The 13661-nt window shown below is 37.5% G+C and overlaps 1 long non-coding RNA gene across 1 annotated transcript in view; it reads right to left on the bottom strand.

Annotated features, from left to right (window-relative positions):
• LOC106964434 (uncharacterized) overlaps window positions 1-10997 on the bottom strand; it is a 28311-nt gene extending 17314 nt beyond the window's left edge. The window contains exons 1-2 of the long non-coding RNA XR_001428424.1: window positions 10161-10997; window positions 6603-6865 (exon numbers count right to left, since the gene is read on the bottom strand). This is a non-coding gene — a long non-coding RNA (uncharacterized LOC106964434). The remainder of the gene's footprint in view (window positions 1-6602; window positions 6866-10160) is intronic.
• Window positions 10998-13661: the final 2664 nt, after the last annotated feature.

Below are 13661 nucleotides of genomic sequence, written 5' to 3' on the forward strand. Positions count from 1 at the left end.
GTGATGCGTTCAGGGTGCATAGAAAATCTCCTACACAACCATACCCTTTTCTACAGAGTAAATTATTTTTATTTCATTACATAAGCTGTATTAATACACTATTACTTCAGATTGAGATATTTAAAAATACACAAAGTGAAAGAATAAAACATTTATTTATTAAACTGGGAGCACTGGTCACAGGCTTCAGTCTGCTGGTCACACTGGGAGAACTCAATGACTTCTGATACGTCCTGGTTCACAGGCTAAAGCCAAGGATAAAAGAGAAATTATAAAAGTGTAATAGAAAATATTTGTTTCCTTGACATTCAGAAAAAGACATTTCCAGCATGTTGGGCTCTGACTCGTAGCATCTTTATAGCTAAATCCCGACATGGAGAAGCTGAGCTGGAAACAGACTGAAGAACAGCAGCTCCAGCTCTGATCCTGACTGATCTTTCCTTACTAAATCCTCTGGTTTTTTAATAAACTTCCATCTAACAGCGGTTTCTCATCAGCTCTCTCATTAGAAAACAGTGTGAAAACGTTAGCTGCTACGCTAACAATCAGCGGTTATTTCGGGCCAATTTAGCTACATAGGAAATATTTCTTGGTTGTTTAGAAGCGAATTTCTGGCTGCAAAGTCAAGAAATTCTGATCTTTTATACTTACCTGTAAAAGGTAATGCCAGTGAATCCAGTTTGTTTCATAAAACGGTTGAAACACACAGAACAGAACTTAAGGAGCTCCGATCGCCCTGCTGCCACACAGAAGATGGCGGACGCTGTTACGTAGGACTCAGCGCTGCATGAGGCGTCTACGTATTGATGTCTATGGGATGAATGCAATCTGACCGTTCAGATTCAGGTCATATTTGAAAAGATCGGCTACGTATCGGACATCCAAGTGGTTATTCGAAAAGAAATCCGACCTGTGTTGTTCAGACTGTAGTAAGATCAGATACAGGTCGCAAAAAAACTGGGTCACTTCGGGCTGCAGTGTGAACGTAGCCTCACATTGGAGATGAATTGATAATTATTGAGTAGATTTCATTAAATTGAAATAAGGGGAAGAATTAAATAAGTGTTCACTGTTTCCTACTCCTTTTCAAACAGAAAAGTAGCGGTAAACAAATATTTTTGTTCTTGGTTTTGCATGCACATGTTTTCTCTGTCTACCAATTGCTTATTTCTTGTTTTTAAAAAGCTGTTTGAAATAAATACATTAAATCAATAAATAATTGGCAACTTCTAAATCTTTTAATTATAGCAGTTGGCAAAAAACAAACAAAAACAACATAACAGCTGGTGATCATTTTCCAGAGAATATGGTCTGAAATAAAAATCACAAATATTGAAAGACAGCTCATCCTCCGTGATACCAACACAGGCTATTAATAATATGGGAAACTAGTTTTAATCTTTGGAGAAACTTCATTTCTCTTCTGGAGAGCTTCAGATAATAACCTTTGGGAAGGTTTTGACTAGCAGATGAGGTCAGGGACCGGTTCATTCAAGTGGTGGGGTTTAAATACTTGCTCTCTATTGATAGAAGACTTTCTCCCTGTTTGTAAAATCGAGTTAATGGACTCTCCTGAAACTGCTCATTATGAGGCCATATAAAGAAAACTACAGTTTTATCTGTTACAGTTAAATATTAGCAATTTGACATGCTTAATAAAAGTATTTTAGTGCAGGAAGTCCAACAAAATCCAAAGCTGCAGTATTTAATTTTTTTTTTTTACTTTTTACTTTCACCATGGCTTGACAGTATGGCATTAGACGGATAATCTGTGAAAAAATCTAGCTCCCCTGAAAGAGGCAGCCAATCAGAGCCAGGAGACGGGCCTTAGCGTTTTCAATCAGCATTGCCTGTCATGAATGCTAAGGCTAGTTAGCATGGCTGCTAATGAACACAGATAAAAACAGGTTTCTGGTAACATATCACTGTTTTTTCACCATTAGCGCTAATACGTTCCTCTGGGCTCTGATTGGTTGTTTAGTAGCTCAGGGAAGATTTAGAAGAGCCTGATCTTTTCACAGATTATCTGTATCATATTACACTACCACTACATAATTTTAACAAATATGTAAAAAGTATATTTAGAAAAAAAAAAGTTACATACTGCTGCTTTAAAGCCGTTGCTAAAATCCTATCTGTAACACTCTTATATAGGAGGACAGAAATAAAAACTAAAATTCAGATTTCAGTAACCTCCATTTGCTTCCGTTTACAAGCTAACATTAGCACTACTGCATAGCTGGTGGCTGCAGGAAGTTAGAAAAGCTGCCATATTGTTATTACTGTAAAAATAAGGTTAAAAAAAACAAACATCTGGGACCGTTTATTAAATATTTATTTATTTATTTATTTATTATCTTGGATCAATGATGCTGGCAGTTTGTTATTAGAGATGTAATTTATCATGATTTTTTTAAATATAGATGTATGAGGTCTTATAAAGCATTAACACATTTAATAAAGTAAATAGTCAAACTTCCTCAGGCTATCAGCCTTAAATGTTTTATTAGTTATTACCACATGTAGCGAGGACAAAAAGAGTCTGGAGTTTTTATTACTGCAGTTGTCGTGTAAAGTTTCACTGGCAATTTCAAAATGTCAGTTCTAATTGGCAGAAATCACATTATGTTAAGCATTAAAAGACTTCCTTCCTGGTAATTAGCAATCAGTGATGTTACTTTTATGCTGGCAATTATGACAAGAGTTCCTCTGGCGAGACGTGTAATGCGGCCAGCGATAGGGCAAGTTACTAAAACACAAGAGCGATATCACTCTCCCAGGAAACATTATCTGCTCGTAATAATCTGGTAAAACTTCAGAGCTGCCACCACCCCCGTACTTTAAAATTATTCTCCCATGCAGCAGGGTGTGTTGAAATGAGACATTCATCCCAGGCTCAGTCGTCTAAAAAAAAATAAGAAGTAATCAGAAATACATGTAAACCGATGTTATTTATTATTCTGTAAAGTCTTGATTTGGTTGGAGACCGAACAGCTCCACTTATTGATTAGGTAATAATGTGCAGCAATCAAATTTAAATAACCACATATGTTATTAATTTGAGTAAACTCGTCTGATTTATGTTGCAGTCATGTCAAAAGGTTCAGAGCACTTTGAAATGAAATTCAAACCAATTAAGAAACAATCAAAATAAAATTGGTACCAATCAGTTTCTGTAGGTACAAACAGAAAGAAAGAAACCAGTTGAAGTGCTGGGATTATTAAGAAACGTATTTATACAGCTTTGACCTCACAGGGACAAAGTCCTTGAAGCAGCTGAAGTTGAAAATATAGATCAAGCAGATATTTATAGACTTGTGGTTGTTGCTCCAAGGCTGATGCAGTAATAATGACTTTGGTGATTTGCAGCTGAACTAGCCTGCTTCTTCAAAGTGTCCATTTTATTTATTTTTTTTGGGAGGCATCTTTTTAATGCTTTGCCACTGGAGCACATTAAATCATCAACGAAACAAATGATTAAATATGTGTATTTTTAAAAAACAATGTTTGAGTAGGAATGTAACCAGAATCTTGGCTTTGATTTAAGAGTTGTTAATGGAAAGAGAAACTGCATGTCCAATAATTTCTTTGAACACAGCAGGAGGGGAAATAGCAGGTACTTTTCCAAATTAATTAGTTGATCAATAATCCGATTTTTCACAGTTTTAAGAAAACTTCAACAAACAGGGTTAATTAAGATGTCCAGATCTGGTCCTGAGTATCGCCTTGAGGTCCCAAAATTTAACAGAAAAAGTCTATAAACACCTTTACATGTGTGACCTGCTGTTGGTCCACATGTAAAATGTGTTTATGGAGTTTCATTACAACCTCTAGGGGGCAATAATGTGCTGCACCGCTGCTTAGAAGAGGAGAGGAAGAAGAGAACCAATTAGCAACAAGCTGTTTTGCATCCCTTCTCCTTATTCTATTATTTAAAATAGCCTCTGTTGTTTTTTAATTCTTTGTCATAATCTTACCTGCCGTTTTTGTCGTCTGCTGTGTGTTTGGCGCCACCCTGTGACTGGGAGTATTATTGGAAGTAGGCCTTTGCCAGGGGTGTCCAAACTTTTTGGGCCAAAACTGTAGATTCAAAAGTGGACCGAAAATAACCCAGCCTAAAAACAAGTAAATAAAGCTGTATGGTTTTTATTGTTGGGTCTTTGTTGAAAGAAAAAAAGGAGTAAATTTCTGCCAAAATGAAAAATTATGTGATTAACCTTAAAAAATCTTCTAGAGCTTGAACATTTTCTAGAAAATCTTTCAAAAGAAAATTTTCAACATTTGAAATTAAGAAATTTCCAGTTTGTTTTGTAGAAAATCTCTGATATAAAAATAAATTTCTAGCAAATTTCATTGTTTTTCATAGAAAATTTCTGAGATTACTCTCAAAATATCTGAGTTTTTTGGCAGATATTTACTACTTGTTTCCCTACAATGGCTCTAATATGCCGTAAGTAGCAGATTTCGCATGTTTGCCGTATTAAAAGATAAACATGTAGTTTTCAGTTTGTTTTTATTGATACATTTCTTTCAGTAATAAGAACAGGATTTGGGTCACTTTCTTTCAAAAAGCTTGTTATATTTTTCCAAGTTTAAGAAAGAATAAAAGCTGATTTGGCTGCAGTAAAGTTGGCTTTTCAGTAAAAGCCTCCTGGTTTTACCTTTTGTTAAAACTTGGTTATAAAAAGACAAAAGATTTGTGTTATACTTCTTGTGTAAGTAAATAATGTTGGTAACAATTTCCACCCTTATTACAAATTAAAAGTCTCCATCTGCATCTCCGGAACAAATTTGAATCATTTTTGAATTGCACTTGGGGACCACAAAAAAATCAGTCCAAGAGCCACAAATGGCCCCCGAGCCGCACTTTGGACACCCTGCCTTAGCCTGCCACTTGAAATCAAAACAGCAGGATGAGATGGAAGTTTAATGTGTCAAATCTAAAGACTTAAAGACTAAATACATTTGAATTTAAAATAATATCTAAAATATTTGATATTGACATGAAAACTGATGATAGGCTAACGTATTAGCCTATTATTTTAAAAGTTTTATAGATTTGCTGTATTTCAAAACTGGCAGAGGTAAAATGGGAAAGATTTAGCTCTTCATTGTTAGAATGATAACTCATCTACCAGCATATCCATTATCTAAACTCACTTTTAACTTGAAGGGTTGCAGAGAACTGATGCCTCATTTGGTACCAAAAAAAAAAAATCATTTAGTTTGATTGATGCAGCATAAAAACTGAAGTTGTGATTCTCCACAATGCCAAACTTTCCTCATCTTTAATATGACAAACTGTATATCAGTTCAGTCCATTTGTTTTTGGTCCAACATGGCAAAAATCAAATGGACGAAATATAATTATAGCAAGCAGCTCGTTCTACAGAGTTCTACGATTGGCATAATTATCAGCTGCAGGATTGTTGAAGCACAAACCATTTAAGGGTTTAAGGACGCTGGCCATCGATGAAGGGAACCTGACACCACTGAGGCATTTTGAAATGCCAGTCAGTTCTGATTCAAAACCTTTATGTTTTTAATGCATTAAAACAAAGAAATGTTTTATTTTGTCAGATTAAGTCCAAGCATATGTCCGAATAAAAAGAACAACTTCGTAAGAAGAGAATTAAAGCTGCAGTATGTAACTTTTATAAAAAAACAATATGTATTTTTACATATTAGTTAAAACTGTGTCTATGTTCTGACAAATAATCTGTGAAAATATCAATCTCCTCCTCTTCCTCCCTGAATTACTCCAAGAAATGCACCTGCCCTGACAAAAACAACCAATCAGAGCCAGGAGGAGGGTCTTAGTGCAGTCAATCACCCTCGTGTACTTGCTGCTAAATGTGCTAATGGTGCAGAAATAACTCATTTGTGCTAACTAGCCTTAGCATTCAGGATAGGCTATTATCTGCAGCACAGCAGAGAGCAAAGGGGATTGAGCAGCGCCACTAGGAGGGTGATTGACAGCGCTAAGACCCTTCTCCAGGCTCTGATTGGTAGCACTGGAAGAAGGCAGAGGAGCTTAAATTTTTTCACAGAAAATCTGTCAAATATCCAGGTATTATTTATTGAAGTTACATTCTGCATATTTAAAGAGTCAAAATGGCTAATCCTAAATCTGACCTGAAGAACCCTGCAGACAAAATGTCCTCACACTTTGAGACTCTTGGAGAAGCTACATTACTAAAACAAGATAACTGCTGTTGACAGACTCCTACCAAAGTCAGATTTTAGGATGTGCAGCAGGTTATTGCGCCTCTTTTGTTTTCAGATTAACAGTTTAAATGTCTCATTACAAGTGGAAAAAGCTCTAAAGTGTTAAAACCCAGGCATGGTCAGAGGGTTGTGTAAACCTTTACAGCTACTCTATATATCAGATTTCTGAGTGACGCCGTTATAAACTGACCACAAGATAGGAAGATATTTGCACCTCCTGTTACCACGTTGGCACTTACACTCAGTCAATGACACACTGTCATCGTGTGATTTAACAGGCTTACTAAAACACGACTGAATCCGGCCAATCCCTCAGCTCTGCTGTGGAAGTACTCTGCGGTTTACCGGGGCTCAGGCCGTAATCGCCGGATTACCTGCGTTACTGTTTCTCTCGGCTGAGGGCCATCCCAGCGAATCCGTGGGCCGAGGTGAAAATCACGCAGGCTCAAATCCGACTCATGTCCTTCCATCTTCGACTCATCTCCTCTTACTTTCCTGTTCTAACGAAGCAGAAACGACTCCCTAAAAGTTTGTATGTGTAGTAGACGGAGAGATTCAGAAGATGAGATGTTTCCTCCTACGCAGGCAGGCAAACAGGCAGCAGCTCCAACACCTCCAGCATGTAGCTCCTGAAACACTATGGAATACCTAATTAGCTCTCACAGATAGCAAACAGGAAGCCTGCAGACTCCAGCCGAGCTGGTAACCGATGGATTGATTGCACAGATTACGCAGATAGGATCTGGATGTACAGTAAGATCCCAGATAAACGGAAATAAAACTGCAAACCAAACAGCTACATAGCTGAAATAAACCGGAAACCCTGCTGAGCTGCCATGTTGTGGAAACAAGATGGAGAAGAGTTTTATGAACAGCGTGAGTCAGATATGAAGATGGCTAAAATAGAAATGTCTCCACGCTGTAGGAGGTGTTTCTATCTGCACAGGAACATCTTTGTTTTTCAAAGATAAGAACGTTTATACCAACCCACTGCTTAAACATGGATTTATTAGCTGTGTTAAGCTATTTTAAATAGATTATTGAAGGTTTTGGTGGAGAAATGCTTGAGGACTGTTAGTAAAATTTAGAATCAAAATTTGATGCTGTAATGTGAGTGTACTTATGGAAAATTGTGGGGAAAATCCATTTTTAATGTTTTTAACAAAATCACTATCAGTTATTATCAATAACTTACTTTTCTTTCTTAATGTTAATCAGTGTCTGGAAACTTTTATTTCATTTTCATGCCATGGAAAGGCCCAAAATGGAAAAGAGAGAACATGTCATTCAGATACGTGTTGATCTTCATTAGTAAGAAATTAGTTTAAAAACACAGCTGCTAACATGACTGAAATTGTGCTCAGCAATGCTGGATATTTTCCCAACATGCACAGTAGAGGATGGCAACAATAGCAATAAAATATCCAAAGTTTTCACTAAAGAACAACATCAAAGAAAGCCGTAACTACTGCAGAAGTAGTCAAAAATATAAATTAATGCAGTTATATTAAAGGTCCAAGAGTTACAACCAACATTTTTGTTACATTTTTTCCACAAAATCATTCATAGATAATGAGATTTTGAGTTTTTTGTCAGCCTTAGCATTTTAGGACATCCTGTCACTTCCTAAATAAGCGGCTGCGAGGAAATGGCTGTACAACAGAAGTGCAGTTATACAATTGTACATCTTTGAAAAGCAGCAACAGGAGGTTTCTGCATTGTAAGACGACAACAAAACACTTGTCTTTTCCAGCAGCCATTGTACAGCGGTAAAACCAACCAGCTTTGCTTGGGTTACCAGGAGAGGGGCGTCGCCTGCTGATTTGTCAATTTATATTCAGAAGGTTTTTTAAATGACTCATTTTCCAGACACCAAAAATAGTTAACTTTTTTCAAAAACCAGCTGGGTTAGTTTGATTTTAGAATTAGTAGAAATGCAAATGGAAGTACAGAAACGTGCAAAATGCTAATTTTGCACAATAAGTCCTCTGTGATGTCATCATGATTTCAACTGGAGTTGTAGAAATGTTTCCTGCCAACAGCCATCACCATCTTCAATAACTCTTTGAATAACTGATGAACTACAACATCATTTAATTTCCCTTTGGGATTAATGAAGGATTTTTGAATCTGAATTTGCTTTGAATTTGAGATTGTAGCTCTTTGGCTGCAACTTGTCCAAATGTGTCTGGTGATGCTAAACTGGTTGGTACGGTAGAGGATCTGTAATGGTGTGGGCTTGTTTCTCAGCCAAACGACCTTGGAGCTTTCATAGGGCTAAAGAAATCATGCATACTTTTACATTCACTCTTCTATTTTTATCTATATGTGTGGCGGAAAACTAACGTCTCTCATGAATTTCTAAACGGACAAAAGCCAGAGTGGAAGAAGCTTACATTCAGACATTTAAGGGAAAAAAGTAATAAAAAACCCTTCAGGGTGCTAAAAGTTTTCACACCTGGTCTGAAAGCATGTGAGCCGTCCTCAGGTGGTCAGAAAGCCGACTTTTGGCGTGACAGCAGCCAAGCAGAACGTGAACGCCCTGACGGTGCCGAGACCCGAGGGCAAAGAGGGCCCGGCTGTCGCCTGACCCGAAGTAACTAATAGAGGTTTCAGCGACTGCTGGCGCCGCTTCGCTGACACACACTCCAATGGGACGCAAAAACATACTGCCAGAAAGACAGAGAGGGAAGGAACTAGTTACATTTACTGGAGTAACTACTTTTGAAAAAATGCACTTTTAGGAGTAATTTTACTTTTACTTGAGTAATTTTATTATGAAGTATCGCTAAAGCTTTTTGTTGAAAGAAACTGATTTGGAAAACGTTTGTTTTGCCTGATTTTGTTTTTGGCTACTTATATGAATTATTGTCATTTTCATCCTTAAAATACCAAAATTTAAACTTAGCTTTATATTTTGGTCCGTCTGATGTAATTTTTAAATATTAAATAACTGATAATTTGATCAGTTGCTCAGTACCAAAGTTGGGTAGTAGCCAGTTACATTTAAAAGAGTAATCTTTTTGAAAAATGAACTTTTAGGAGTATTTTTACTCTTACTTGAGCAAAATTTCTGGCTTTTCTACCCACTGAATGAAAAACAAACATGTTTTAACCAAAACTTTAACAGACACAGAGACACATCTGCAGTTTTTGTTAAAGTTTCATAAGTTTTTTATTTTAAAAAACTGATCTGGAAACATTTTCTTTTGCCTGATTTTTTTTTTTTTTTTTTGTTGTTGTTTATATAAATTATTGTCATTTTGGTCCTTAAAATACCAAAATTTCCACTTAACTTTATATTGTAGCTTGCCTGATTATGTAATTTTTAAATATTAAATTATTGATCAGTACTTGACTTTTTACCAATACCTTTTTACTCTTACTTTTATAATTTTTTTGGGGTTCTCTGCCCTCCTCTGTAGAAAAACATCCAGATTCCTTCAGACTCAAAAAGTAAAGTGTTTTGGTTCATTTATAGCAGGTAGAGAAAAACCTTTTCTGGACCAAAGGGAGAGCTTAAAGCTGCACAGAACTGACAGAAGAGTGTAAATGAAGTGTTATGTAATTAATACTCCTCCTCTTATGCAGACACAGTAGACAAGCCCTAGAAATCCTGGCCTAAGCTGTAACTGTATCCGCGTACCGATGGATGGAGCTGCTTTAAATCCCTCCGGCTCCTATATGCTCATATAGGGGAGCTCCCCTTGACTCAGCTAAAGCACAGGCATGACTGACACTGTAACACAAGCTTCATGCAGGATACGGGTTAGCACCAAACCCGTTCTCCAGCCACGCAGTATGCAGAAAATCTCTCTGTCTCACCCACACACACACAGATAGATAACACACCAGCCAAAAGGCCACCTGGTAATGCACAGTGACGACAAGGACAGGTAACAGAAAAGAAAGTGTTGTGATTCTTCTCTTACCAACAAATCCCTCTTCTTTGGGAATCCTTCCCCTCAGCCGGCTTCTTCCTGCGCTGCAGCTTTCATCTTTCCAGCAAAGAGAGCAGGAGGAAAAACCTGAAGGACTTTAAATAATTAGCATTCCACTTGCTCTTGTGTTTTCTCTCCGGCTCTCCTCTCTTCCAGATTTCTCCACTGTCTCCCGGGAAGCAGGAGCATCAGTGATACACCGCCGCGCGCTCCGCTGCAGGAGGCTGAACGTCAATCACACAGGTAGCCTAGGGAACCGATGAGCCCGCCTCGCAGCCGGCCCTGATTGGCTGGCCGTCCGACAACCAGAAGTCACAAGTCATCGTGGATCTACAGATGGGAACCGAGAGATGTGCCGGGATCATGCAGAGAGCTAAACAAACAGTAGTGTATTGCAGTACTTGTGAACTCTCTTCCTCTTCTCTCGCGCTGACTTCAGAGCCCACTGCTTTATTTTACAGTTGCTTAGCAACAGACTGTCAGCAGTGGATGTTGCAGAGAAGTGGGAGAGAGGAGAGATGAGTTCAAGTCCTCAACTTGCTCTTTCTCTCCGGCTGTCAGAAGTGTGGATAGATGTTGAATATTTCAGCTCTGAGGAAGGAGCGGCGTCTCGGTGTTGATCAGGAACATTACGGCATCAGGAAAGGAGGAGAAATTGTTTCAGAAAGCAAACTACAGTGCTTTGATAAATCTCTGAACATTTTCACGTTTTGTCCCATCATAGACTGTATTTTATTGGAATTTTACAAAAATAAAAATCTGAATTGAACTCCAGGTCAAACATTTCTCCACAGATGTAAAAGTGCGCTCATCTTTAGAACTATCTATCTATGTATATATATCCCATCCCATTTACCTTCTAAGGTACAAATCAAGACTAAAAGTCGCTTTTGATGCGTATGATTTTGCTGATGGCACTCATCAAAATGTAATATTTGTTACAGTGTTTTCTTTATAACTTAGTAATTTTGTGGTTTTATAATGTAAAGCACCTTCAACTGCCTTGCTACTGAAATGTGTTACACAAATAGCACAGACAGACTGTCATACAAAATTTACTTTTTTACTTATTTGCTGAAACTGTCACTGTATGGTGACAGTATATTATGTGACAGATAAAAAAATCAGGCTTATCTGCCTTTTCTCAACTAGAAACAACCAATCAGAGCCAGGAGGCGGGTCTTAGAATTTTTTCCGTCAGCAGAACCTGTCATGAATGCTAATGCTAATGCTAGTTAGCATGCCTACTGATGATGGCACATAAATGATTTTCCTGTTGTTTCTCCTCAATTAGCATATTTAGCAGCACCTTCACAAGGATGATTGACAGCGCTAAGCCCCTCCTCCTTGCTCTGATTGCTTGTTTTTGACTGGGAGCAGTGGATTTCTTCAGACAGCCATAGCAGCTCAGGGAGAAGCTTGATTTATTTTCTCAGATTATGTCTCATACTGTCACAACATGGTGACAGTTTTAACAAATATGTAAAAGATATTTTAAAAATAAAAGTTCTAAACCGCAGCTTTAAACATGCTGTGTTTAAAATACTGTGAAAGACACATCTGATTTAAGACCCTGCAGTGGCATCCTCATGTCCCTGCTATCATATAAAATAGATGATTATGAATGTTACATAAAACAAGACAATTCACTTAGCCTTCACTGCGTATGTCTTTTCTTATTTTATCATTTCATGTACAGCTTAAAAATTTCAAAAGGAATTTTAGAACACAACAGTAATGTTTTGTCAAAAACAAATAAACCTTATAGATGTTATTTAGGCAAGTTTTTTTTAAAATAAATATATTTCCTGTCTCCTCAACATCTCCAAAGCTTTAATATTTTGCATGCCAAACTTACAGTTTAAACCAGACATTTATATCCACCTTATTCCCAGCCTGAATTATGGGCGCGACTTCCGCCGCAAACCGGAACCGCCATTTGTTTACATGTTAGCAACTGGCTAACCGGCTTTCGTCAGAGGTTTTAAGCTATTAAATATGTTTGAATACCAGCTGTCACAGCATAAATGTGTAAATATTGTTTTTTTCGTTACCTGCAGATACTGAGAAGAGGAATGATGACTTGAAGAAATGGCCGCAAATAACCCGCACTAGCATATTTAGCTACTTCATTGACGCAGTTGCTCCGTGTTTCCCTCCGTTGGCTTTTTGTCCTCACAATGAAACGAACACACACAAAGCATTTTGGGCGGTCTTTTAAAGTTTAGTTTTGTCATGTTCTAAAGTATATACTAAGTTAGGTTTAATGTTATTAAAAAGATTTTTTTTAAAACAGGTGAAATACTTTTTATAGATTAACTAAATTTCCCTCCCTCCCCCCAATATCTAACAAAGGTCCTTTATTGATTTAGGGCTTTCCAAAAATATATATATATTTTTAACATTCTAGAAATTCAGAAGTTCACATCATATACTTACTATTTGGTAGGATGGACTTCTAAACTGTAAGATTTTCTGACTTCCTGATATCGTGTCTAGTTCCATGATGTTTAGTTGAGACAGGGGAGTCCAAAGTGTGGCTCGGGGACCATTTGTGGCCCTTGGATTGGCTTTGTGCGGCCCCAGCTACATTTAAAAAAATGGTACAAACTTGGCCCGTACACACAGATGGAGACTTTTAATTTGTAATCAGGGGAAAAATTGTTACCAACTTTATTTTCTTACACAAGAAAATGTAAAGAACACCACAAAGTATTCTGTCTTTTTATAACTAAGCCTTAACAAAAGTAAACACCAAGTTTATCCAGAGACTTTTTTTTTTACTGAAAAGCTGACTTTGCTGCACCCACAATTCAAATCAGATTTTTTTTTTTAAATTCTTCTAAACTATTCCATTATTTTGGCGTAAATCCTTTTTGACAAAGATCAGAAAGAAAACATTAAATGGGAAGTAAAAAGGAGAACAGAATAACATTCAAAAACGGGGATTTTACCATTCCTGGCTCTGTAAGTCATATTTTTATGCTCCTATTCTTCATTTGGGAAACAATTGTAAACCAACTTTTCCAAAAAACTCATCACCCAGTGACGGTAGGAGGCCATTTTGGTCAAAAGCAGTGAAAATATGAGCACATTTTAAGGACATAAGCATCTTCCTTCACCCTCTAAGATATGAGAGCGTAAATTAATCCGTTTCTAAAGGCATTCTTAAGGCAAGCGGGCATCAGCTGGGCCACAGCGAGCGATTCGGGGAGAATTGGCCACGTTCCATATGAGCCAACTCTGCCCTGATAGATACGATAAATCAGCAGCTGGAGCAGAAGAGGGAGACGCTGAGGAACAAATGCTGCAAGCTGCTTCCGACTGTCAAACGTTCTCCTTCATCCTCTGGAAACAAAGGAGGCTTAAATGTCACAGGCGTGTTGCACTGTACGCGCAAACAGCGCTTGTGAAACGTCTTTGTTTTGCTGAATTATTCTGATAGTAATCTGTTCAAACGGGAACCTTCTCTACTTCTTTTCGTTTTCTTAA

The sequence above is a fragment of the Poecilia latipinna genome, unplaced genomic scaffold (genome assembly GCF_001443285.1).
Source record: "Poecilia latipinna isolate Pla-1442-1.1 unplaced genomic scaffold, P_latipinna-1.0 Scaffold1672, whole genome shotgun sequence".
In the NCBI taxonomy this organism is placed as follows: Eukaryota; Metazoa; Chordata; class Actinopteri; order Cyprinodontiformes; family Poeciliidae; genus Poecilia; species Poecilia latipinna.